The 26,242-nt window shown below is 52.2% G+C and overlaps 1 protein-coding gene across 1 annotated transcript in view; it reads left to right on the forward strand.

Moving 5' to 3' along the window:
* The window catches only part of LOC140426008 (netrin-G1-like), a 262,666-nt gene that overhangs the window by 78,783 nt on the left and 157,641 nt on the right, over nt 1-26,242 (forward strand). The gene's annotated exons all lie outside the window — the stretch shown is intronic.

Raw genomic sequence — 26,242 nt, forward strand, 5'->3', positions numbered from 1 at the left:
TCGGGCAGTAACGTTTGGGAAAGGGGTTTTGGCTGGTTCACTGATGCTGATTTCAGGTTCGGGCAGTAACGTCTCTGTTCCTCAAGATGCCTCTTTCTGTGTCTTAGTGACACTGAGTCTCTCAGCGTCCCCCCAACAACTCGCCAAAGCTCCTCGACAACTCCTCCCAAAGCCTCCACCTCCACCCCCAGAAGATCAACGGCAGCAGAGACCTGGGAACAACATAACCGGCAAAATCCCCGACAAGCACTCACCATCCTGACTTGCAGATATGTCATTCCCAGTGATGGGGAATCAATCCCAATAACGGGAATACTTCCCAGTGATGAAGTGTCATTCCCAGGAATCGCTCCCAGTGATGGAAAATCATTCCCAGTGATGGAGAATCATTCCCAGTGACGGAGAATCACTCGCAGTGATGGGGAATCATTGCCAGTGATGGGGAATCATTGCCAGTGAAGGGGAATCATTCCCAGTGATGTGGAATCATTCCCAGTGATGGAGAATCACTCCCAGTGATGGGGAATCATTGCCAGTGAAGGGGAATCATTCCCAGTGACGGAGAATCATTCCCAGTGATGTGGAATCATTCCCAGTGACGAGGAATCATTCCCAGTGATGGAGAATCACTCCCAGTGATGGGGAATCATTGCCAGTGATGGGGAATCATTCCCAGTGATGGAGAATCATTCCCAGTGACGGGGAACCATTCCCAGTGACGGGGAGTCTTTCCCAGTGATGGGGAATCATTGCCAGTGATGGGGAATCATTCCCAGTGATGGAGAATCATTCCCAGTGATGGAGAATCAGTCCCAGTGTTGGGGAATCATTCCCAGTGATGGAGAATCATTCCCAGTGACGGGGAACCATTCCCAGTGACGGGGAATCACTCCCAGTTGCGGAGAATCATTCCCAGTGACGGAGATTCATTCCCAGTGTCAGAGAATCACTCCCAGTGACGGAGACTCATTCCCAGTGATGGGGAATCATTCCCACTGATGGAGAATCACTCCCAATGGCGGAGAATCATTGCCAGTGATGGAGAAACACTCCCAATGGTGGAGAATCATTGCCAGTGATGGGGAATCATTCCCAGTGATGGAGAATCATTCCCAGTGACGGGGAATCACTGCCAGTGATGGAGAATCATTCCCAGTGATGGGGAATCATTCCCAGTGATGGAGAATCATTCCCAGTGACGGGGAACCATTCCCAGTGACGGGGAATCACTCCCAGTTGCGGAGAATCATTCCCAGTGACGGAGAATCATTCCCAGTGTCAGAGAATCACTCCCAGTGATGGAGACTCATTCCCAGTGACGGGGAATCATTCCCACTGATGGGGAATCACTCCCAGTGGCGTGGAATCATTCCCAGTGATGGAGAATCACTCCCAATGGCGGAGAATCATTGCCAGTGATGGAGAAAAACTCCCAATGGCGGAGAATCATTGCCGGTGATGGGGAATCATTCCCAGTGATGGAGAATCATTCCCAGTGACGGGGAATCACTGCCAGTGATGGGGAATCATTCCCAGTGATGGGGAATCATTCCCAGTGATGGAGAATCATTCCCAGTGACGGGGAATCACTCGCAGTTGCGGAGAATCATTTCCAGTGATGGAGAATCATTCCCAGTGACGGGGAATCACTCCCAGTGGTGGATAGTCATTCCCAGTGACGGGGAATCATACCGAGTGATATGGAATCAGTCCCAGTGATGGGGAATCATTCCCCGTGATAGAGAATCATTCCCAGTGACAGAGAATCATTCCCAGTGACGGAGAATCACTCCCAGTGATGGGGAATCATTCCCAGTGATGGGGAATCATTCCCAGTGACGGAGATTCATTCCCAGTGTCAGAGAATCACTCCCAGTGACGGAGACTCATTCCCAGTGATGGGGAATCATTCCCACTGATGGAGAATCACTCCCAATGGCGGAGAATCATTGCCAGTGATGGAGAAACACTCCCAATGGTGGAGAATCATTGCCAGTGATGGGGAATCATTCCCAGTGATGGAGAATCATTCCCAGTGACGGGGAATCACTGCCAGTGATGGAGAATCATTCCCAGTGATGGGGAATCATTCCCAGTGATGGAGAATCATTCCCAGTGACGGGGAACCATTCCCAGTGACGGGGAATCACTCCCAGTTGCGGAGAATCATTCCCAGTGACGGAGAATCATTCCCAGTGTCAGAGAATCACTCCCAGTGATGGAGACTCATTCCCAGTGACGGGGAATCATTCCCACTGATGGGGAATCACTCCCAGTGGCGTGGAATCATTCCCAGTGATGGAGAATCACTCCCAATGGCGGAGAATCATTGCCAGTGATGGAGAAAAACTCCCAATGGCGGAGAATCATTGCCGGTGATGGGGAATCATTCCCAGTGATGGAGAATCATTCCCAGTGACGGGGAATCACTGCCAGTGATGGGGAATCATTCCCAGTGATGGGGAATCATTCCCAGTGATGGAGAATCATTCCCAGTGACGGGGAATCACTCGCAGTTGCGGAGAATCATTTCCAGTGATGGAGAATCATTCCCAGTGACGGGGAATCACTCCCAGTGGTGGATAGTCATTCCCAGTGACGGGGAATCATACCGAGTGATATGGAATCAGTCCCAGTGATGGGGAATCATTCCCCGTGATAGAGAATCATTCCCAGTGACAGAGAATCATTCCCAGTGACGGAGAATCACTCCCAGTGATGGGGAATCATTCCCAGTGATGGGGAATCATTCCCAGTTACGGAGAAGCATTCCCAGTGATGGAGAATCATTCCTAGTGACAGAGAACCACTCCCAGTGATGGGGAATCAATCCCAGTGACGGGGAATCATTCCCAGTGACGGGGAATCACTCCCAGTGGCGGAGAATCATTCCCAGTGATGGAGAATCACTCCCAATGGCAGAGAATAATTCCCAGTGACGGGGAATCACTCCCAGTGGCGGAGAATCACTCCCAATGGTAGGGAATCATTTCCAGTGATGGAGAATCATTCCCAGTGATGGGGAATCACTCCCAGTGATGGGGAATCATTCCCCGTGATAGATAATCATTCCCAGTGGCAAAGAATCATTCCCAGTGATAGGGAATCACTCCCAGTGATGGGGAATCATTCCCCGTGATAGAGAATCATTCCCAGTGCCGAAGAATCATTCCCAGTGATGGGGAGTCATTTCCAGTGACGGAGAAACATTACCAGTGATGGGGAGTCATTCCCAGTGATGGAGAATCATTCCCAGTGATGGAGAATCAGTCCCAGTGTTGGGGAATCATTCCCAGTGATGGAGAATCATTCCCAGTGACGGGGAACCATTCCCAGTGACGGGGAATCACTCCCAGTTGCGGAGAATCATTCCCAGTGACGGAGATTCATTCCCAGTGTCAGAGAATCACTCCCAGTGACGGAGACTCATTCCCAGTGATGGGGAATCATTCCCACTGATGGAGAATCACTCCCAATGGCGGAGAATCATTGCCAGTGATGGAGAAACACTCCCAATGGTGGAGAATCATTGCCAGTGATGGGGAATCATTCCCAGTGATGGAGAATCATTCCCAGTGACGGGGAATCACTGCCAGTGATGGAGAATCATTCCCAGTGATGGGGAATCATTCCCAGTGATGGAGAATCATTCCCAGTGACGGGGAACCATTCCCAGTGACGGGGAATCACTCCCAGTTGCGGAGAATCATTCCCAGTGACGGAGAATCATTCCCAGTGTCAGAGAATCACTCCCAGTGATGGAGACTCATTCCCAGTGACGGGGAATCATTCCCACTGATGGGGAATCACTCCCAGTGGCGTGGAATCATTCCCAGTGATGGAGAATCACTCCCAATGGCGGAGAATCATTGCCAGTGATGGAGAAAAACTCCCAATGGCGGAGAATCATTGCCGGTGATGGGGAATCATTCCCAGTGATGGAGAATCATTCCCAGTGACGGGGAATCACTGCCAGTGATGGGGAATCATTCCCAGTGATGGGGAATCATTCCCAGTGATGGAGAATCATTCCCAGTGACGGGGAATCACTCGCAGTTGCGGAGAATCATTTCCAGTGATGGAGAATCATTCCCAGTGACGGGGAATCACTCCCAGTGGTGGATAGTCATTCCCAGTGACGGGGAATCATACCGAGTGATATGGAATCAGTCCCAGTGATGGGGAATCATTCCCCGTGATAGAGAATCATTCCCAGTGACAGAGAATCATTCCCAGTGACGGAGAATCACTCCCAGTGATGGGGAATCATTCCCAGTGATGGGGAATCATTCCCAGTGACGGAGATTCATTCCCAGTGTCAGAGAATCACTCCCAGTGACGGAGACTCATTCCCAGTGATGGGGAATCATTCCCACTGATGGAGAATCACTCCCAATGGCGGAGAATCATTGCCAGTGATGGAGAAACACTCCCAATGGTGGAGAATCATTGCCAGTGATGGGGAATCATTCCCAGTGATGGAGAATCATTCCCAGTGACGGGGAATCACTGCCAGTGATGGAGAATCATTCCCAGTGATGGGGAATCATTCCCAGTGATGGAGAATCATTCCCAGTGACGGGGAACCATTCCCAGTGACGGGGAATCACTCCCAGTTGCGGAGAATCATTCCCAGTGACGGAGAATCATTCCCAGTGTCAGAGAATCACTCCCAGTGATGGAGACTCATTCCCAGTGACGGGGAATCATTCCCACTGATGGGGAATCACTCCCAGTGGCGTGGAATCATTCCCAGTGATGGAGAATCACTCCCAATGGCGGAGAATCATTGCCAGTGATGGAGAAAAACTCCCAATGGCGGAGAATCATTGCCGGTGATGGGGAATCATTCCCAGTGATGGAGAATCATTCCCAGTGACGGGGAATCACTGCCAGTGATGGGGAATCATTCCCAGTGATGGGGAATCATTCCCAGTGATGGAGAATCATTCCCAGTGACGGGGAATCACTCGCAGTTGCGGAGAATCATTTCCAGTGATGGAGAATCATTCCCAGTGACGGGGAATCACTCCCAGTGGTGGATAGTCATTCCCAGTGACGGGGAATCATACCGAGTGATATGGAATCAGTCCCAGTGATGGGGAATCATTCCCCGTGATAGAGAATCATTCCCAGTGACAGAGAATCATTCCCAGTGACGGAGAATCACTCCCAGTGATGGGGAATCATTCCCAGTGATGGGGAATCATTCCCAGTTACGGAGAAGCATTCCCAGTGATGGAGAATCATTCCTAGTGACAGAGAACCACTCCCAGTGATGGGGAATCAATCCCAGTGACGGGGAATCATTCCCAGTGACGGGGAATCACTCCCAGTGGCGGAGAATCATTCCCAGTGATGGAGAATCACTCCCAATGGCAGAGAATAATTCCCAGTGACGGGGAATCACTCCCAGTGGCGGAGAATCACTCCCAATGGTAGGGAATCATTTCCAGTGATGGAGAATCATTCCCAGTGATGGGGAATCACTCCCAGTGATGGGGAATCATTCCCCGTGATAGATAATCATTCCCAGTGGCAAAGAATCATTCCCAGTGATAGGGAATCACTCCCAGTGATGGGGAATCATTCCCCGTGATAGAGAATCATTCCCAGTGCCGAAGAATCATTCCCAGTGATGGGGAGTCATTTCCAGTGACGGAGAAACATTACCAGTGATGGGGAGTCATTCCCAGTGATGGGGAATCATTTCCAGTGACAGAGAATCATTCCCAGTGACAGAGAATCATTTCCAGTGATGGAGAATCTTTTCCAGTGACGGTGAATCATTCCCAGTGATAGAGAATCATTCCCAGTGCCGGAAAATCATTCCCAGTGTGAGGGAATCAGTCCCAGTGAGAGGGAATCAGTCCCAGTGATGGAGAATCATTCCCAGTGACGGAGAATCATTCCCAGTGATGGAGAATGATTCCCAGTGATGGGGAATCATTCACAGTGATGGGGAATCATTCCCAGTGACGGGGAACCATTCCCAGTGACGAGGAATCACTCCCAGTTGCGGAGAATCATTCCCAGTGATGGAGAATCATTCCCAGTGACGGAGAATCATTCCCAGTGTCAGAGAATCACTCCCAGTGACGGAGACTCATTCCCAGTGATGGGGAATCATTCCCACTGATGGAGAATCACTCCCAATGGCGGAGAATCATTGCCAGTGATGGAGAAACACTCCCAATGGCGGAGAATCATTGCCAGTGATGGGGAATCATTCCCAGTGATGGAGAATCATTCCCAGTGACGGGGAATCACTGCCAGTGATGGAGAATCATTCCCAGTGATGGGGAATCATTCCCAGTGATGGAGAATCATTCCCAGTGACGGGGAACCATTCCCAGTGACGGGGAATCACTCCCAGTTGCGGAGAATCATTCCCAGTGACGGAGAATCATTCCCAGTGTCAGAGAATCACTCCCAGTGATGGAGACTCATTCCCAGTGACGGGGAATCATTCCCACTGATGGGGAATCACTCCCAGTGGCGTGGAATCATTCCCAGTGATGGAGAATCACTCCCAATGGCGGAGAATCATTGCCAGTGATGGAGAAAAACTCCCAATGGCGGAGAATCATTGCCGGTGATGGGGAATCATTCCCAGTGATGGAGAATCATTCCCAGTGACGGGGAATCACTGCCAGTGATGGGGAATCATTCCCAGTGATGGGGAATCATTCCCAGTGATGGAGAATCATTCCCAGTGACGGGGAATCACTCGCAGTTGCGGAGAATCATTTCCAGTGATGGAGAATCATTCCCAGTGACGGGGAATCACTCCCAGTGGTGGATAGTCATTCCCAGTGACGGGGAATCATACCGAGTGATATGGAATCAGTCCCAGTGATGGGGAATCATTCCCCGTGATAGAGAATCATTCCCAGTGACAGAGAATCATTCCCAGTGACGGAGAATCACTCCCAGTGATGGGGAATCATTCCCAGTGATGGGGAATCATTCCCAGTTACGGAGAAGCATTCCCAGTGATGGAGAATCATTCCTAGTGACAGAGAACCACTCCCAGTGATGGGGAATCAATCCCAGTGACGGGGAATCATTCCCAGTGACGGGGAATCACTCCCAGTGGCGGAGAATCATTCCCAGTGATGGAGAATCACTCCCAATGGCAGAGAATAATTCCCAGTGACGGGGAATCACTCCCAGTGGCGGAGAATCACTCCCAATGGTAGAGAATCATTTCCAGTGATGGAGAATCATTCCCAGTGATGGGGAATCACTCCCAGTGATGGGGAATCATTCCCCGTGATAGATAATCATTCCCAGTGGCAAAGAATCATTCCCAGTGATAGGGAATCACTCCCAGTGATGGGGAATCATTCCCCGTGATAGAGAATCATTCCCAGTGCCGAAGAATCATTCCCAGTGATGGGGAGTCATTTCCAGTGACGGAGAAACATTACCAGTGATGGGGAGTCATTCCCAGTGATGGGGAATCATTTCCAGTGACAGAGAATCATTCCCAGTGACAGAGAATCATTTCCAGTGATGGAGAATCTTTTCCAGTGACGGTGAATCATTCCCAGTGATAGAGAATCATTCCCAGTGCCGGAAAATCATTCCCAGTGTGAGGGAATCAGTCCCAGTGAGAGGGAATCAGTCCCAGTGATGGAGAATCATTCCCAGTGACGGAGAATCATTCCCAGTGATGGAGAATGATTCCCAGTGATGGGGAATCATTCACAGTGATGGAGAATCATTCCCAGTGACGGGGAACCATTCCCAGTGACGAGGAATCACTCCCAGTTGCGGAGAATCATTCCCAGTGATGGAGAATCATTCCCAGTGACGGAGAATCATTCCCAGTGTCAGAGAATCACTCCCAGTGACGGAGACTCATTCCCAGTGATGGGGAATCATTCCCACTGATGGAGAATCATTCCCAGTGCCGAAGAATCATTCCCAGTGATGGGGAGTCATTTCCAGTGACGGAGAAACATTACCAGTGATGGGGAGTCATTCCCAGTGATGGAGAATCATTCCCAGTGATGGAGAATCAGTCCCAGTGTTGGGGAATCATTCCCAGTGATGGAGAATCATTCCCAGTGACGGGGAACCATTCCCAGTGACGGGGAATCACTCCCAGTTGCGGAGAATCATTCCCAGTGACGGAGATTCATTCCCAGTGTCAGAGAATCACTCCCAGTGACGGAGACTCATTCCCAGTGATGGGGAATCATTCCCACTGATGGAGAATCACTCCCAATGGCGGAGAATCATTGCCAGTGATGGAGAAACACTCCCAATGGTGGAGAATCATTGCCAGTGATGGGGAATCATTCCCAGTGATGGAGAATCATTCCCAGTGACGGGGAATCACTGCCAGTGATGGAGAATCATTCCCAGTGATGGGGAATCATTCCCAGTGATGGAGAATCATTCCCAGTGACGGGGAACCATTCCCAGTGACGGGGAATCACTCCCAGTTGCGGAGAATCATTCCCAGTGACGGAGAATCATTCCCAGTGTCAGAGAATCACTCCCAGTGATGGAGACTCATTCCCAGTGACGGGGAATCATTCCCACTGATGGGGAATCACTCCCAGTGGCGTGGAATCATTCCCAGTGATGGAGAATCACTCCCAATGGCGGAGAATCATTGCCAGTGATGGAGAAAAACTCCCAATGGCGGAGAATCATTGCCGGTGATGGGGAATCATTCCCAGTGATGGAGAATCATTCCCAGTGACGGGGAATCACTGCCAGTGATGGGGAATCATTCCCAGTGATGGGGAATCATTCCCAGTGATGGAGAATCATTCCCAGTGACGGGGAATCACTCGCAGTTGCGGAGAATCATTTCCAGTGATGGAGAATCATTCCCAGTGACGGGGAATCACTCCCAGTGGTGGATAGTCATTCCCAGTGACGGGGAATCATACCGAGTGATATGGAATCAGTCCCAGTGATGGGGAATCATTCCCCGTGATAGAGAATCATTCCCAGTGACAGAGAATCATTCCCAGTGACGGAGAATCACTCCCAGTGATGGGGAATCATTCCCAGTGATGGGGAATCATTCCCAGTGACGGAGATTCATTCCCAGTGTCAGAGAATCACTCCCAGTGACGGAGACTCATTCCCAGTGATGGGGAATCATTCCCACTGATGGAGAATCACTCCCAATGGCGGAGAATCATTGCCAGTGATGGAGAAACACTCCCAATGGTGGAGAATCATTGCCAGTGATGGGGAATCATTCCCAGTGATGGAGAATCATTCCCAGTGACGGGGAATCACTGCCAGTGATGGAGAATCATTCCCAGTGATGGGGAATCATTCCCAGTGATGGAGAATCATTCCCAGTGACGGGGAACCATTCCCAGTGACGGGGAATCACTCCCAGTTGCGGAGAATCATTCCCAGTGACGGAGAATCATTCCCAGTGTCAGAGAATCACTCCCAGTGATGGAGACTCATTCCCAGTGACGGGGAATCATTCCCACTGATGGGGAATCACTCCCAGTGGCGTGGAATCATTCCCAGTGATGGAGAATCACTCCCAATGGCGGAGAATCATTGCCAGTGATGGAGAAAAACTCCCAATGGCGGAGAATCATTGCCGGTGATGGGGAATCATTCCCAGTGATGGAGAATCATTCCCAGTGACGGGGAATCACTGCCAGTGATGGGGAATCATTCCCAGTGATGGGGAATCATTCCCAGTGATGGAGAATCATTCCCAGTGACGGGGAATCACTCGCAGTTGCGGAGAATCATTTCCAGTGATGGAGAATCATTCCCAGTGACGGGGAATCACTCCCAGTGGTGGATAGTCATTCCCAGTGACGGGGAATCATACCGAGTGATATGGAATCAGTCCCAGTGATGGGGAATCATTCCCCGTGATAGAGAATCATTCCCAGTGACAGAGAATCATTCCCAGTGACGGAGAATCACTCCCAGTGATGGGGAATCATTCCCAGTGATGGGGAATCATTCCCAGTTACGGAGAAGCATTCCCAGTGATGGAGAATCATTCCTAGTGACAGAGAACCACTCCCAGTGATGGGGAATCAATCCCAGTGACGGGGAATCATTCCCAGTGACGGGGAATCACTCCCAGTGGCGGAGAATCATTCCCAGTGATGGAGAATCACTCCCAATGGCAGAGAATAATTCCCAGTGACGGGGAATCACTCCCAGTGGCGGAGAATCACTCCCAATGGTCGGGAATCATTTCCAGTGATGGAGAATCATTCCCAGTGATGGGGAATCACTCCCAGTGATGGGGAATCATTCCCCGTGATAGATAATCATTCCCAGTGGCAAAGAATCATTCCCAGTGATAGGGAATCACTCCCAGTGATGGGGAATCATTCCCCGTGATAGAGAATCATTCCCAGTGCCGAAGAATCATTCCCAGTGATGGGGAGTCATTTCCAGTGACGGAGAAACATTACCAGTGATGGGGAGTCATTCCCAGTGATGGGGAATCATTTCCAGTGACAGAGAATCATTCCCAGTGACAGAGAATCATTTCCAGTGATGGAGAATCTTTTCCAGTGACGGTGAATCATTCCCAGTGATAGAGAATCATTCCCAGTGCCGGAAAATCATTCCCAGTGTGAGGGAATCAGTCCCAGTGAGAGGGAATCAGTCCCAGTGATGGAGAATCATTCCCAGTGACGGAGAATCATTCCCAGTGATGGAGAATGATTCCCAGTGATGGGGAATCATTCACAGTGATGGGGAATCATTCCCAGTGACGGGGAACCATTCCCAGTGACGAGGAATCACTCCCAGTTGCGGAGAATCATTCCCAGTGATGGAGAATCATTCCCAGTGACGGAGAATCATTCCCAGTGTCAGAGAATCACTCCCAGTGACGGAGACTCATTCCCAGTGATGGGGAATCATTCCCACTGATGGAGAATCACTCCCAATGGCGGAGAATCATTGCCAGTGATGGAGAAACACTCCCAATGGCGGAGAATCATTGCCAGTGATGGGGAATCATTCCCAGTGATGGAGAATCATTCCCAGTGACGGGGAATCACTGCCAGTGATGGAGAATCATTCCCAGTGATGGGGAATCATTCCCAGTGATGGAGAATCATTCCCAGTGACGGGGAACCATTCCCAGTGACGGGGAATCACTCCCAGTTGCGGAGAATCATTCCCAGTGACGGAGAATCATTCCCAGTGTCAGAGAATCACTCCCAGTGATGGAGACTCATTCCCAGTGACGGGGAATCATTCCCACTGATGGGGAATCACTCCCAGTGGCGTGGAATCATTCCCAGTGATGGAGAATCACTCCCAATGGCGGAGAATCATTGCCAGTGATGGAGAAAAACTCCCAATGGCGGAGAATCATTGCCGGTGATGGGGAATCATTCCCAGTGATGGAGAATCATTCCCAGTGACGGGGAATCACTGCCAGTGATGGGGAATCATTCCCAGTGATGGGGAATCATTCCCAGTGATGGAGAATCATTCCCAGTGACGGGGAATCACTCGCAGTTGCGGAGAATCATTTCCAGTGATGGAGAATCATTCCCAGTGACGGGGAATCACTCCCAGTGGTGGATAGTCATTCCCAGTGACGGGGAATCATACCGAGTGATATGGAATCAGTCCCAGTGATGGGGAATCATTCCCCGTGATAGAGAATCATTCCCAGTGACAGAGAATCATTCCCAGTGACGGAGAATCACTCCCAGTGATGGGGAATCATTCCCAGTGATGGGGAATCATTCCCAGTTACGGAGAAGCATTCCCAGTGATGGAGAATCATTCCTAGTGACAGAGAACCACTCCCAGTGATGGGGAATCAATCCCAGTGACGGGGAATCATTCCCAGTGACGGGGAATCACTCCCAGTGGCGGAGAATCATTCCCAGTGATGGAGAATCACTCCCAATGGCAGAGAATAATTCCCAGTGACGGGGAATCACTCCCAGTGGCGGAGAATCACTCCCAATGGTAGAGAATCATTTCCAGTGATGGAGAATCATTCCCAGTGATGGGGAATCACTCCCAGTGATGGGGAATCATTCCCCGTGATAGATAATCATTCCCAGTGGCAAAGAATCATTCCCAGTGATAGGGAATCACTCCCAGTGATGGGGAATCATTCCCCGTGATAGAGAATCATTCCCAGTGCCGAAGAATCATTCCCAGTGATGGGGAGTCATTTCCAGTGACGGAGAAACATTACCAGTGATGGGGAGTCATTCCCAGTGATGGGGAATCATTTCCAGTGACAGAGAATCATTCCCAGTGACAGAGAATCATTTCCAGTGATGGAGAATCTTTTCCAGTGACGGTGAATCATTCCCAGTGATAGAGAATCATTCCCAGTGCCGGAAAATCATTCCCAGTGTGAGGGAATCAGTCCCAGTGAGAGGGAATCAGTCCCAGTGATGGAGAATCATTCCCAGTGACGGAGAATCATTCCCAGTGATGGAGAATGATTCCCAGTGATGGGGAATCATTCACAGTGATGGAGAATCATTCCCAGTGACGGGGAACCATTCCCAGTGACGAGGAATCACTCCCAGTTGCGGAGAATCATTCCCAGTGATGGAGAATCATTCCCAGTGACGGAGAATCATTCCCAGTGTCAGAGAATCACTCCCAGTGACGGAGACTCATTCCCAGTGATGGGGAATCATTCCCACTGATGGAGAATCACTCCCAATGGCGGAGAATCATTGCCAGTGATGGAGAAACACTCCCAATGGCGGAGAATCATTGCCAGTGATGGGGAATCATTCCCAGTGATGGAGAATCATTCCCAGTGACGGGGAATCACTGCCAGTGATGGAGAATCATTCCCAGTGATGGGGAATCATTCCCAGTGATGGAGAATCATTCCCAGTGACGGGGAACCATTCCCAGTGACGGGGAATCACTCCCAGTTGCGGAGAATCATTCCCAGTGACGGAGAATCATTCCCAGTGTCAGAGAATCACTCCCAGTGATGGAGACTCATTCCCAGTGACGGGGAATCATTCCCACTGATGGGGAATCACTCCCAGTGGCGTGGAATCATTCCCAGTGATGGAAAATCACTCCCAATGGCGGAGAATCATTGCCAGTGATGGAGAAAAACTCCCAATGGCGGAGAATCATTGCCGGTGATGGGGAATCATTCCCAGTGATGGAGAATCATTCCCAGTGACGGGGAATCACTGCCAGTGATGGGGAATCATTCCCAGTGATGGGGAATCATTCCCAGTGATGGAGAATCATTCCCAGTGACGGGGAATCACTCGCAGTTGCGGAGAATCATTTCCAGTGATGGAGAATCATTCCCAGTGACGGGGAATCACTCCCAGTGGTGGATAGTCATTCCCAGTGACGGGGAATCATACCGAGTGATATGGAATCAGTCCCAGTGATGGGGAATCATTCCCCGTGATAGAGAATCATTCCCAGTGACAGAGAATCATTCCCAGTGACGGAGAATCACTCCCAGTGATGGGGAATCATTCCCAGTGATGGGGAATCATTCCCAGTTACGGAGAAGCATTCCCAGTGATGGAGAATCATTCCTAGTGACAGAGAACCACTCCCAGTGATGGGGAATCAATCCCAGTGACGGGGAATCATTCCCAGTGACGGGGAATCACTCCCAGTGGCGGAGAATCATTCCCAGTGATGGAGAATCACTCCCAATGGCAGAGAATAATTCCCAGTGACGGGGAATCACTCCCAGTGGCGGAGAATCACTCCCAATGGTAGAGAATCATTTCCAGTGATGGAGAATCATTCCCAGTGATGGGGAATCACTCCCAGTGATGGGGAATCATTCCCCGTGATAGAGAATCATTCCCAGTGGCAAAGAATCATTCCCAGTGATAGGGAATCACTCCCAGTGATGGGGAATCATTCCCCGTGATAGAGAATCATTCCCAGTGCCGAAGAATCATTCCCAGTGATGGGGAGTCATTTCCAGTGACGGAGAAACATTACCAGTGATGGGGAGTCATTCCCAGTGATGGGGAATCATTTCCAGTGACAGAGAATCATTCCCAGTGACAGAGAATCATTTCCAGTGATGGAGAATCTTTTCCAGTGACGGTGAATCATTCCCAGTGATAGAGAATCATTCCCAGTGCCGGAAAATCATTCCCAGTGTGAGGGAATCAGTCCCAGTGAGAGGGAATCAGTCCCAGTGATGGAGAATCATTCCCAGTGACGGAGAATCATTCCCAGTGATGGAGAATGATTCCCAGTGATGGGGAATCATTCACAGTGATGGAGAATCATTCCCAGTGACGGGGAACCATTCCCAGTGACGAGGAATCACTCCCAGTTGCGGAGAATCATTCCCAGTGATGGAGAATCATTCCCAGTGACGGAGAATCATTCCCAGTGTCAGAGAATCACTCCCAGTGATGGAGACTCATTCCCAGTGACGGGGAATCATTCCCACTGATGGGGAATCACTCCCAGTGGCGTGGAACCATTCCCAGTGATGGAGAATCACTCCCAATGGCGGAGATTCATTGCCAGTGATGGAGAAACACTCCCAGTGACAGAGAATCATTTCCAGTGATGGGGAATCATTCCCAGTGATGGGGAATCATACCCAGTGACGGAGAATCATTTCCAGTGATGGGGAATCATTCCCAGTGATGGGGAATCATTCCCAGTGATGGAGAATCATTCCCAGTGACGGGGAACCATTCCCAGTGATGGGGAATCACTTCCAGTTGCGGAGAATCATTCCCAATGATGGAGAATCATTCCCAGTGACTGAGAATCATTCCCAGTGTTAGAGAATCACTCCCAGTGATGGAGACTCATTCCCAGTGATGGGGAATCATTCCCACTGATGGGGAATCACTCCCAGTGGCGTGAAATCATTCCCAGTGATGGAAAATCACTCCCAATAGTGGAGAATCATTGCCAGTGATGGAGAAACACTCCCAATGGCGGAGAATCATTCCCAGTGATGGGAAAACATTCCCAGTGATGGAGAATCATTCCCAGTGACGGGGAATAACTCGCAGTTGTGGAGAATCATTCCCAGTGATGGAGAATCATTCCCAGTGATGGGGAATCATTCCCAGTGGCAGAGAATCATTCCCAGTGACTGGGAATCGTTCCCAGTGACAGGGAATCTTTCCCATTGGCGGACAATCATTCCCAGTGATTGGGAATCATTCCCAGTGATGGGGAATCATTCCCAGTGACAGATACTCATTCCTAGTGTTGGGAATCAGTCCCAGTGATGGGGAGTCATTCTCAGTGATGGAGAATCACTCTCAGTGGCAGATAATCATTCCCAGTGACGGGGAATCATACCGAGTGATAGGGAATCAGTCCCAGTGATGGGGAATCATTCACTGTGATAGAGAATCATTCCCAGTGGCAAAGAATCATTCCCAGTGATAGGGAATCACTCCCAGTGACGGGGAATCATTCCCAGTCATGGAGAATCATTCCCAGTGATGGAGAATCACTCTCAGTGACAGAGAATCATTCCCAGTGACGGAGAATCACTCCCAGTGATGGGGAATCATTCCCAGTGATGGGGAATCACTCCCAGTGACGGGGAATCACTCCCAGTGACGGAGATTCATTCCCAGTGATGGAGAATCATTCCTAGTGACAGGGAATCACTCCCAGTGATGCGGAATCATTCCCAGTGACGGGGAATCATTCCCAGTGACGGGGAATCACTCCCAGTGGCGGAGAATCATTCCCAGTGACGGGGAATCACTCCCAGTGGCGGATAATCACTCCCAATGGCAGAGAATCATTTCCAGTGATGGAGAATCATTCCCAGTGATGGAGAATCATTCCCAGTGATAGGGAATCACTCCCAGTGTTGGGGAATCATTCCCCGTGATAGAGAATCATTCCCAGTGGCAAAGAATCATTCCCAGTGATAGGGAATCACTCCCAGTGTTGGGGAATCATTCTCCGTGATAGAGAATCATTCCTAGTGCCGAAGAATCATTCCCAGTGACGGAGAATCATTTCCAGTGACGGAGAATCATTTCCAGTGAGAGGGAATTAGTCCCAGTGATGGGAAATCATTCCCAGTGATGGAGAATCATTCCCAGTGATGGAGAATCTTTTCCAGTGACCGCGAATCATTGCCACTGATAGAGCATCATTCCCAGTGCCGGAAAATCATTCCCAGTGCAAGGGAATCAGTCCCAGTGACGGAGAATCATTTCCAGTGACGGGGAATCATTCCCAGTGATGGGAAATCATTCCCAGTGATGGAGATTCATTTCCAGTGATGGTGAATCATTCCCAGTGATGGGAAATCACTCCCAGTGTTGGGGAATCATTCCTACTGATGGGGAATCATTCCCAGTGATGGGAAATCGTTCCCAGTGATGGAGAATGATTCCCAGTGAAGGGGAATCATTTCCACTGATGGGAAATCATTCTCAGTGATGGGAAATCACTCCCAGTGTTGGGGAATCATTCCCACTGATGGGGAATCATTCCCAGTGACAGGAAATTATTCCCAGTGATGGGGAATCATTTCTAGTGCTGGGGAATCATTCCAAGTGATGGGGAATCATTCCCAGTGATGGGGAATCCTTCCCAGAATGGAGAATCATTCCCAGTGACAGACAATCATTCCCAGTGATGGAGAATCACTCCCAGTGATGGAGAATCCCTCCCAGTGTCAAAGAATCATTCCCAGTTATAGGGAATCACTCCCAGTGACGGAGATCATTCCCAGTTATAGGGAATCACTCCCAGTGACGGAGAATCGTTCCCAGTGACGGGGAATCATTCCCAGTGGCAAAGAATCATTCCCTGTTACAGGGCATCACTCCCAGTGATGGATTGGATTTGTTAATTGTCACGTGTACCGAGGTACAGTGAAAAGTATTTTTCTGCGAGCAGCTCAACAGATCATTAAGTACATGAAATGAAAAGGGAATAAAAGAAAATGCATGATAGGGCAACACAACATATACAATGTAACTACATAAGCACCGGCATCGGATGAAGCATACAGGGTGTAGTGTTAATGAAATCAGTCCATAAGAGGGTCATTTAGGAGTCTGGTAACAGCGGGGAAGAAGCTGTTTTTGAGTCTGCTCGTGCGTGTTCTCAGACTTCTGTATCTCCTGCCCGATGGAAGAAGTTGGAAGAGTGAGTAAGCCGGGTGGGAGGGATCTTTGATTATACTGTCCGCTTTCCCCAGGCAGTGGGAGGTGTAGATGGAGTCAATGGATGGGAGGCTGGTTTGTGCGATGGACTGGGCGGTGTACACGACTCTCTGAAGTTTCTTGCGGTTTTGGGCCGAGCAGTTGCCATACCAGGCTGTGATGCAGCCCGATAGGATGCTTTCTATGGTGCATCTGTAAAAGTTGGTAAGAGTCAATGTGGACATGCCGAATGTCCTTAGTTTCCTGAGGAAGTATAGGCGCTGTTGTGCTTTCTTGGTGGTAGCATCGACGTGGGTGGACCAGGACAGATTTTTGGAGATGTGCACCCCTAGGAATTTGAAACTGCTAACCATCTCCACCTCGGCCCTGTTGATGCTGACAGGGGTGTGTACAGTGCTTTGCTTCCTGAATTCAATTACCAGCTCTTTAGTTTTGCTGGCATTGAGGGAGAGATTGTTGTCACTACACCACTCCACCAGATTCTCTATCTCCCTCCTGTATTCGAACTCGTCGTTATTCGAGATCCGGCCCACTATGGTCGTATCGTCAGCAAACTTGTAGATGGAGTTGGAACCAAGTTTTGCCACGCAGTCGTGTGTGTACAGGGAGTAGAGTAGGGGGCTAAGTACGCAGCCTTGCGGGGTGCCGGTGTTGAGGACTATTGTGGAGGAGGTGTTGTTGTTCATTCTTACTGATTGTGGTCTGTGGGTTAGAAAATCGAGGATCCAGTTGCAGAGTGGGGAGCCAAGTCCTAGGTTTTGGAGCTTTGATATGAGCTTGGCTGGGATTATGGTGTTGAAGGCGGAGCTGTAGTCAATAAATAGGAGTCTAATGTAGGAGTCCTTGTTTTCGAGATGCTCTAGGGATGAGTGTAGGGCCAGGGAAATGGTGTCTGATGTGGACCGGTTGCAGCGGTATGCGAATTGCAGTGGATCAAGGCGTTCTGGGAGTATGGAGGTGATGCGCTTCATGATCAACCTCTCGAAGCACTTCATTACGACTGAAGTCAGGGCCACTGGTTGGTAGTCATTGAGGCACGTTGCCTGGTTCTTCTTTGGCACCGGTATGATGGTGGTCTTCTTGAAGCAGGTGAGGACCTCGGAGCGGAGTAGGGACAGGTTAAAGATGTCCGTGAATACCTCCGAGGGTTCACTTTCAGGAAGGCCAATCTGACTTCGGAAGCTGTGATGGTGGGTATGGGTGAATTATGGGCTGCTGGGGCACTCGCCAGCGGATTGTTGGTTACCTGCTCGAACCGAGCATAGAATGCATTGAGTTCATCGGGGAGGGGTGCGCTGCTGCCAGAGATACTGTTCGGCTTCGCTTTGTAGCCCGTTATGTTGTTTAGTCCTTGCCACAACCGCCGAGTCTGTCTGTGACTCCAGCTTGGTTTGATATTCTCTCTTGGCATCTCGGATGGCTTTGCGGAGGTCGTACCTGGATTTCTTGGATAGGTCAGGGTCGTCTGCCTTGAACGCCTCAGATCTGTCCTTCAGTACATAGAACGATACAGCGCAGTACAGGCCCTTCGGCCCACGATGTTGCACCGACATGGGAAGTCAAAAAACAAAAGCCATCTAACCTACACTATGCCATTATCATCCATATGCTTATCCAATAAAATTTTAAATGCGAGTTCACTACTGTTGCAGGTAGGGCATTCCACGGCCTCACCACTCTTTGCATAAAGAACCTACCTCTGACCTCTGTCCTATATCTATTACCCCTCAGTTTAAGGCTATGTCCGCTCGTGCGAGTCACTTCCATCCGCGGGAGAAGGCTCTCACTGTCCACCCTATCTAACCCTCTGATCATTTTGTATGCCTCTATTAAGTCTCCTCTTAACCTTCTTCTCTCCAACGAAAACAACCTCAAGTCCATCAGCCTTTCCTCATAAGATTTTCCCTCCATACCAGGCAACATCCTGGTAAATCTCCTCTGCACCCGCTCCAAAGCCTCCACGTCCAGAACTGTACGCAATACTCCAAATGCGGCTGTACCAGAGTTTTGTACAGCTACAACATGACCTCATGACTCCGGAACTCAATCCCTCTACCAATAATTTCAGGGATCTATGTACATGGACACCTACATCCCTCTGCTCATTCACACTTCCAAGAACTTTACCATTAGCCAAATATTCCGCATTCCTGTTATTCCTTCCAAAGTGAATCACCTCACACTTCTCTACATTAAACTCCATTTGCCACCTCTCAGCCCAGCTCTGCAGCTTATCTATGTCCCTCTGTAACCTGCAACATCCTTCCGCACTGTCGACAACACCGCCAACTTTAGTGTCGTCTGCAAATTTATTCACCACCCTTCTGCGCCCTCCTCTAGGTCATTTATAAAAATGACAAACAGCAACGGCCCTAGAACAGATCCTTGTGGTACGCCACTTGTAACTGAACTCCATTCTGAACATTTCCCATCAACCACCACCCTCTGTCTTCTTTCAGCTAGCCAATTTCTGATCCACATCTCTAAATCACCCTCAATCCCCAGCCTCCGTATTTTCTGCAATAGCCTACCGTGGGGAACCTTATCAAACGCTTTACTGAAACCCATATACATCACATCAACTGCTCTACCCTCGTCTACCTGTTCAGTCACCTTCTCAAAGAACTCGATAAGGTTTGTGAGGCACGACCTACCCTTCACAAAGCCATGCTGACTATCCCTGATCATATTATTCCTATCTAGATGATTATAAATCTTGTCTCTTATAATCCCCTCCAAGACTTTACCCACTACAGACGTGAGGCTCACCGGTCTATAGTTGCCGGGGTTGTCTCTACTCCCCTTCTTGAACAAAGGGACCACATTTGCTATCCTCCAGTCCTCTGGCACTATTCCTGTAGCCAATGATGACATAAAAATCAAAGCCAAAGGCCCAGCAATCTCTTCCCTGGCCTCCCAGAGAATCCTAGGATAAATCCCATCCGGCCCCGGGGACTTATCTATTTTCAGCTTGTCCAGAATTGCCAACACCTCTTCCCTATGTACCTCAATGCCATCTATTCTATTAGCCTGGGTCTCAGCATTCTCCTCCACAACATTATCTTTTTCCTGAGTGAATACTGACGAAAAATATTCATTTAGTATCTCGCCTATCTCTTCAGACTCCACACACAACTTCCCATCCCTGTCCTTGACTGGCCCTACTCTTACCCTAGTCATTCTGTTATTCCTGACATACCTATAGAAAGCTTTTGGGTTTTCCTTGATCCTACCTGCCAAATACTTCTCATGTCCCCTCCTTGCTCGTCTTAGCTCTCTCTTTAGATCCTTCCTCGCTACCTTGTAACTATCAAGCGCCCCAACTGAAACTTCACACCTCATCTTCACATAGGCCTCCTTCTTCCTCTTAACAAGAGATTCCACTTCTTTGGTAAACCACGGTTCCCTCGCTCGACACCTTCCTCCCTGCCTGACCGGTACGTACTTATCAAGAACACGCAGTAGCTGTTCCTTGAACAAGCTCCACATATCCAGTGTGCCCAACACTTGCAGCCTACTTCTCCAACATACCCCCCCAAGTCATGTCTAATGGCATCATAATTGCCCTTCCCCCAGCTATAACTCTTGCCCTGCGGTGTATACTTATCCCTTTCCATCATTAACGTATACGTCACCGAATTGTGGTCACTGTCTCTAAAGTGCTCTCCTACCTCCAAATCCAACACCTGGCCTGGTTCATTACCCATAACCAAATCCAATGTGGCCTCGCCTCTTGTTGGCCTGTCAACATATTGTGTCAGGAAACCCTCCTGCACACATTGTACAAAAAACGACCCATCTAATGTACTCGAACTATATCTTTTCCAGTCAATATTTGGAAAGTTAAAGTCTCCCATAATAACTACCCTGTTACTTTCGCTCTTATCCAGAATCATCTTCGCTACCTTTCCTCTACATCCCTAGAACTATTTGGAGGTCTATAGAAAACTCCCAACAGGGTGACCTCTCCTTTCCTGTTTCTAACCTCAGCCCACACTACCTCGGAAGAAGAGTCCCCATCTCGCATCCTCTCCGCCACCGTAATACTGCTCTTGACTAGCAGCGCCACACCTCCCCCTCTTTTGCCTCCTTCTCTGAGCTTACTAAAACACCTAAACCCCAGAACCTGCAACAACCATTCCTGTCCCTGCTCTATCCATGTCTCCGAAATGGCCACAACATCGAAGTCCCAGGTACCAACCCATGCTGCCAGTTCCCCTACCAGTCGTAGTTCCATTGGTGTTTTTGTCGTGCTTGTTGTCGACGCTGTTGCCTTTGGTACGCTTCTTGCTACTGTCTTTGATGTTGTTGTTGTGTTTGTTGGTTTTGTTGCCGTGTTTGCTGCGCTCAAGGACCACACTCTGTGGATAATACGAGTCCTTCACACAGTTACTCGTGTTAGCGTCCTTCGTGGCATCTACTGTGTCCTTGAGCATGCCGTCACTGAGTCCGCGGCGCTCCTCGTCTGGAGTCATGTCCGGCTTACTTGAATCAACTGTGGCTTGTGGTTGCTCCCTGTCTGGAGCCCTTTCTGGTTCACCTGTGTCAGCTTTGGTTTCTTGCCGTTCCCTGTCCGGAGTCAAATGCAGGTTCACTTGAGTCAGCGGAGGTTTTTTGATACTCCACGTTTGGAGTCTTTTCAGGTGCACTTGAATCTTCTGAAGTTTCGTGATGCTCCCCGTTCGGAGTCAAAACAGTCAGGAATGCATTTGCTTGTGGAGAGGCTCGAGCGGATGAGGTTTGAAGTAACGTGGTGTCACCGGAGTCACCAGCAGTCTCACTGTGCTTGTCGAGTGCCTCTGTACATTCTAGCTGAGGTCTGTCACATTGCACATCTGGGGCGAGATTCTCCGCCCCCCCGCCGGGTCGGAGAATCGCCGGGGGCTGGCATGAATCCCGCCCCCGCCGGTTGCCGAAGTCTCCGGCACCGGATATTCGGCGGGGGGGGAATCGCGCCGCGCCGGTTGGCGGGCCCCCCCGCTCGATTCTCCGGCCCGGATGGGCCGAGGTCCCGCCGCTAAAATGCCTGTCCCGCCGGCGTAGATTAAACCACCTACCTTACCGGTGGGACAAGGTGGCGCGGGCGGGCTCCGGGGTCCAGGGGGGGGCACGGGGCGATCTGGCCCCGGGGGGTGTGCCAGCAGGTGGCAGATGTGTGCCACGGTTTCCCGGCTCATCTGGAGTCTCCTCCTGCATTCCCGGTCCGTGAGGTCCTGGTATGACTGCCGGGGCCGGTACACACGGGGCGCCCTCGGGTGCCTCCGTTGCCGTGGGGCCGCGACGTCCTCCTCCCCCTCCTCGTCCTGTCGGTCAGGTGTCCCTCCAGCCTGGGACACACCGCGATCGGGGCCCACCGATCCGCGGGCGGGCCTGTGCCGTGGGGGCACTCTTTCCCTTCCGCCTTCGCCACGGTCTCCACCATGGCGGAGGAGGAGGAGACTCCCTCCACTGCGCATGCGCGGGAATGCCGTCAGTGGCCGCTGACGCTCCCGCGCATGCGCCGCACGGAGATGTCATTTCCGCGTCAGCTGGCGGGGCGGAAATTTGTCCGGCGCCGGCCTAGCCCCTTAAGGGTGGGGCTCGGCCCCCAAAGATGCCACCTTTGGGGCGGCGCGATGCCCGACTGATTTGCGCCATTTTGGGCGCCAGTCGGCGGACATCGCGCAGTTTCCGGAGAATTTCGCCCCTGGCATGGGAAGTGGGATGCCATCGTCACTGGACGCACAGCCTCCAACAGTTGGACCCATGCGGTCCATGCCACCTGGCTGGGGGGAGGAGGGGATATGGGCAATGATGACATGTCGTCGCTCCCCTCCCCCACACCAGGCCGTCATGTTTTCCGATCATCCAGCGATGTTGGCCGCCGTGGTGGCAGCCGCTCATGTCTATGTTGCCCTTGATGAGGAGGAGGAGAAGGAGGAGGAGCGTGCCAGAGAGGCGGCGCAGGCTGCTGCAGAGGGGCAGGCGGCAGCCGCCCAGGCTGGAGGGACACCCGACCGACAGGACGAGGAGGGGGAGGAGGACGTCGCGGCCCCACGGCAACGGAGGCACCCGAGGGCGCCCCGTGTGTACCGGCCCCGGCAGTCATACCAGGACCTCACGGACCGGGAATGCAGGAGGAGACTCCGGATGAGCCGGGAAACCGTGGCACACATCTGCCACCTGCTGGCACACCTGTCACCGCGTGGCACTGGCAGGGGACACCCTCTCCCCGTGTCCGTCAAGGTTACGGTGGCCCTGAACTTTTATGCAACGGGGTCATTCCAGGCACCGAGTGGGGACCTGTCCGGCATATCGCAGACATCGGTGCACCGGTGCATCCGGGCAGTGACAGATGCCCTATATGCCATGGCGCACGGCTACATCCGCTTCCCCGTGGACCGGGCCAGCCAAGATGCCCAGGCCGTGGGCTTCTCTGCCGTGGCCGGGTTCCCCATGGTCCAGGGCGCGATCGATGGGATGCACGTCGCCGTGCGGCCACCTGCAGATAACAGGGCCGTGTTCACCAATAGGAAGGGGACCTATTCGATGAACGTACAGGTGGTCTGCGACCACCGCATGATGATCCTGCACGTCTGCGCCCGTCACCCAGGCAGTGTACACGACTCATTCGTGTTGTCGTGGTCATCCATCCCCGGCATGTACGAGGGACGCCATCCCCGGCTGAGGGACTGGTTGCTGGGCGACAGGGGCTACCCATTGCGATCGTGGCTGATGACGCCTATACGGAGGCCACGCAATGAGGCGGGGAACCGCTACAATGATGCCCATGTAGCGACAAGGGGAGTGATAGAGAGGTGCTTTGGCGTGCTGAAGATGCGTTTCAGGTGCCTGGACCTCTCTGGGGGCGCCCTCCAGTATCGGTCAGATAGGGTCGGCCGCAGCATTGTGGTGTGCTGCGTCCTGCACAACATAGCCCAGCAGAGGGGCGATGTGCCGCAGGCAGAGGAGGGCGGAGTGGAGGAGCAGCAGGAAGAGGCCCAGTCCTCCCCAGATGAGGGGGATGGGGGCAATGGTCAGGGCAGACGGGGTAGACACAGGCGGGTGGCTGTCCACCATTACCGGCTGGCCCAGCGGGCACGGGACAGACTGATAGACGCCCGCCTCACTGACTAGATGGGCGTGGGAATCGGGTAGTATGGCCACAGACTGCACACCATGGCAACAGCCGACCACCCACACCCCCCACCCATCCACCCACCCAGCACCCTCACCCCCCTCCCCAACCCCACCCACCCCACCCGTATGCACACCCCCCCCCCCCCCCCCATTGCCGATCCACCTGCGGCACAACGGGCCGGGCTCACACAGTTGCGGGTGGACGCGTGTCTGTCGCAGGCCATGGAGGATGATGACAACCCGCCCTGCGGTGAGCTTCTGGCTCTACATCGTTGAACTATGTCTGACCCATGGCCACAGTACCACCATCCACCCGGACCATCCCTGCATGCGGCTGTGACACTGCAGCGCACGGTCCCGTCCTCTGCCCGGGGGATGTTGATGGCGGCACAGGGGGAAGGGGGCAGACTCACCTGGGGCTGAGGTAAGACCACCCCTCACACACACACTTGCGCTCAACGTACATGACACCCCCGCACACTTTGGACAGAGCACAAAGGCAGCTTCGGTAGGTGTAACATTGATTTTAATAACCAAAGGAGGTCATGCACGTGCCCTAGCCCCTAAAACTCATCTGTGCCCTGCACCCGTGCCAACTTACTCAGTGTCTAATTGTTTGGCCTTACGGGCCCTTTGACTACGTCTACGTGGTTCCCCAGACGGTACAGCAGAACTGGAGGTGGACTCCTGTGATTCCTGCCCTCTGACACTGGATCCCTTTGGCGGCCGTTTCCTGGGGCGTCCTGGCCTAGATGGGCCAGGCTGCGGCCCGGGCGACTGGGATGGCGAGCTGCCAGCCTGTCCTGCCCGTTGCCCACTTGATGCACCTGGGACGGAAGGGGGGGAGTCCGAGGTGTCGCGGTGTACCGGGACCTCCCCTACAGAGGGAGCCGGGACGGACCACACCACCTCCTCCTCCCTCGGGGTGCCCGATGGCCCCCAGGCCTCTACATGGGTGGGGGTTGCGAACGGACTGGCCATCCGACGCCCCCCCGACATCTGGCGCTGCCAGTCCTGGAGGCCCGTGCTGGTATCGACAGGGGTCTGCAGGTTTGCAGCCATGGAGCCCAGAGGGTTGGCAAACCCTGTCTGTGACAGTGCGACGCCGGCTCGCACATGGCCACTGGCGCCGATGCCCTCAGCGATGGCCTGCAGAGACTGGGCCATGGCCTGCAGAGACTGGGCCATGGCCTGCTGAGACTGGGCTATGGCGTTGAGCGCCTCTGCCATCTGGCGCTGGCACTGGCTCATGGCCTCCTGTGAGAGGGCAGCCATTTCCTGGGCCACAGACGCCGCCTGCACGGAAGGCCCCAGGCCTCGCAAACCATTCCCCATGTCTGACACCGTCGCACCCATTGCCTCCACCTGCGACCGCAGCCGCCGCAAGCCGCCCGTCACCCTCTTCGCTCGTCTCCGGGTCGGTGGTTGCATCGGATCTATGTGTGGGTGTGGTAACTGCAGGAACCCCGGATCCATCTGGGCGGTAGGTGTTCGCTTGGGCTGGGCTGCCCTCCGACCGCCCGGTCCCTCTGCTGCTCCTACCTCCACCTGCTGTACCGGGACGGCTGTGTTGTGCGCACCAGTGAGTGTACCAGACGCCTCATCACTAAAGTGCCCAACCGTGGTGAGTGTTTCTGCAATGGTGGAGGGTGTTGGTGACAGCAGTGGCGTTGTGTCGTGCTCTTCGTCCCACTCTGAGTCCATGGCACTTTGGGGTGGGGGTTCGTCTCCACCCATCCACTCTGAGTCACTGTCCGGTATTTCGTCTTCCTGGGTAGTGCTGTCCCGGGTAGGGGTGTCCTGGGTAGTGGTGTCCTGGCTCGGATGTGACGGGGGCCTGTGGCTGCCCCCCTCGTCGCTGGGTGGTCGCTCCCGCACGTGACGGGGGTGTCGTCTCCCTGTTGCTCCAGGTCTCTCCGTCTCCCGTGGTGTGCGAGGGGCATCCTGCGGGCGTCGCATGCTGAAGGGTCCGGGTCTCTCCGTCTCCCGTGGTC

This window comes from Scyliorhinus torazame, chromosome 7, assembly GCF_047496885.1.
Source record: "Scyliorhinus torazame isolate Kashiwa2021f chromosome 7, sScyTor2.1, whole genome shotgun sequence".
Classification (NCBI taxonomy): domain Eukaryota; kingdom Metazoa; phylum Chordata; class Chondrichthyes; order Carcharhiniformes; family Scyliorhinidae; genus Scyliorhinus; species Scyliorhinus torazame.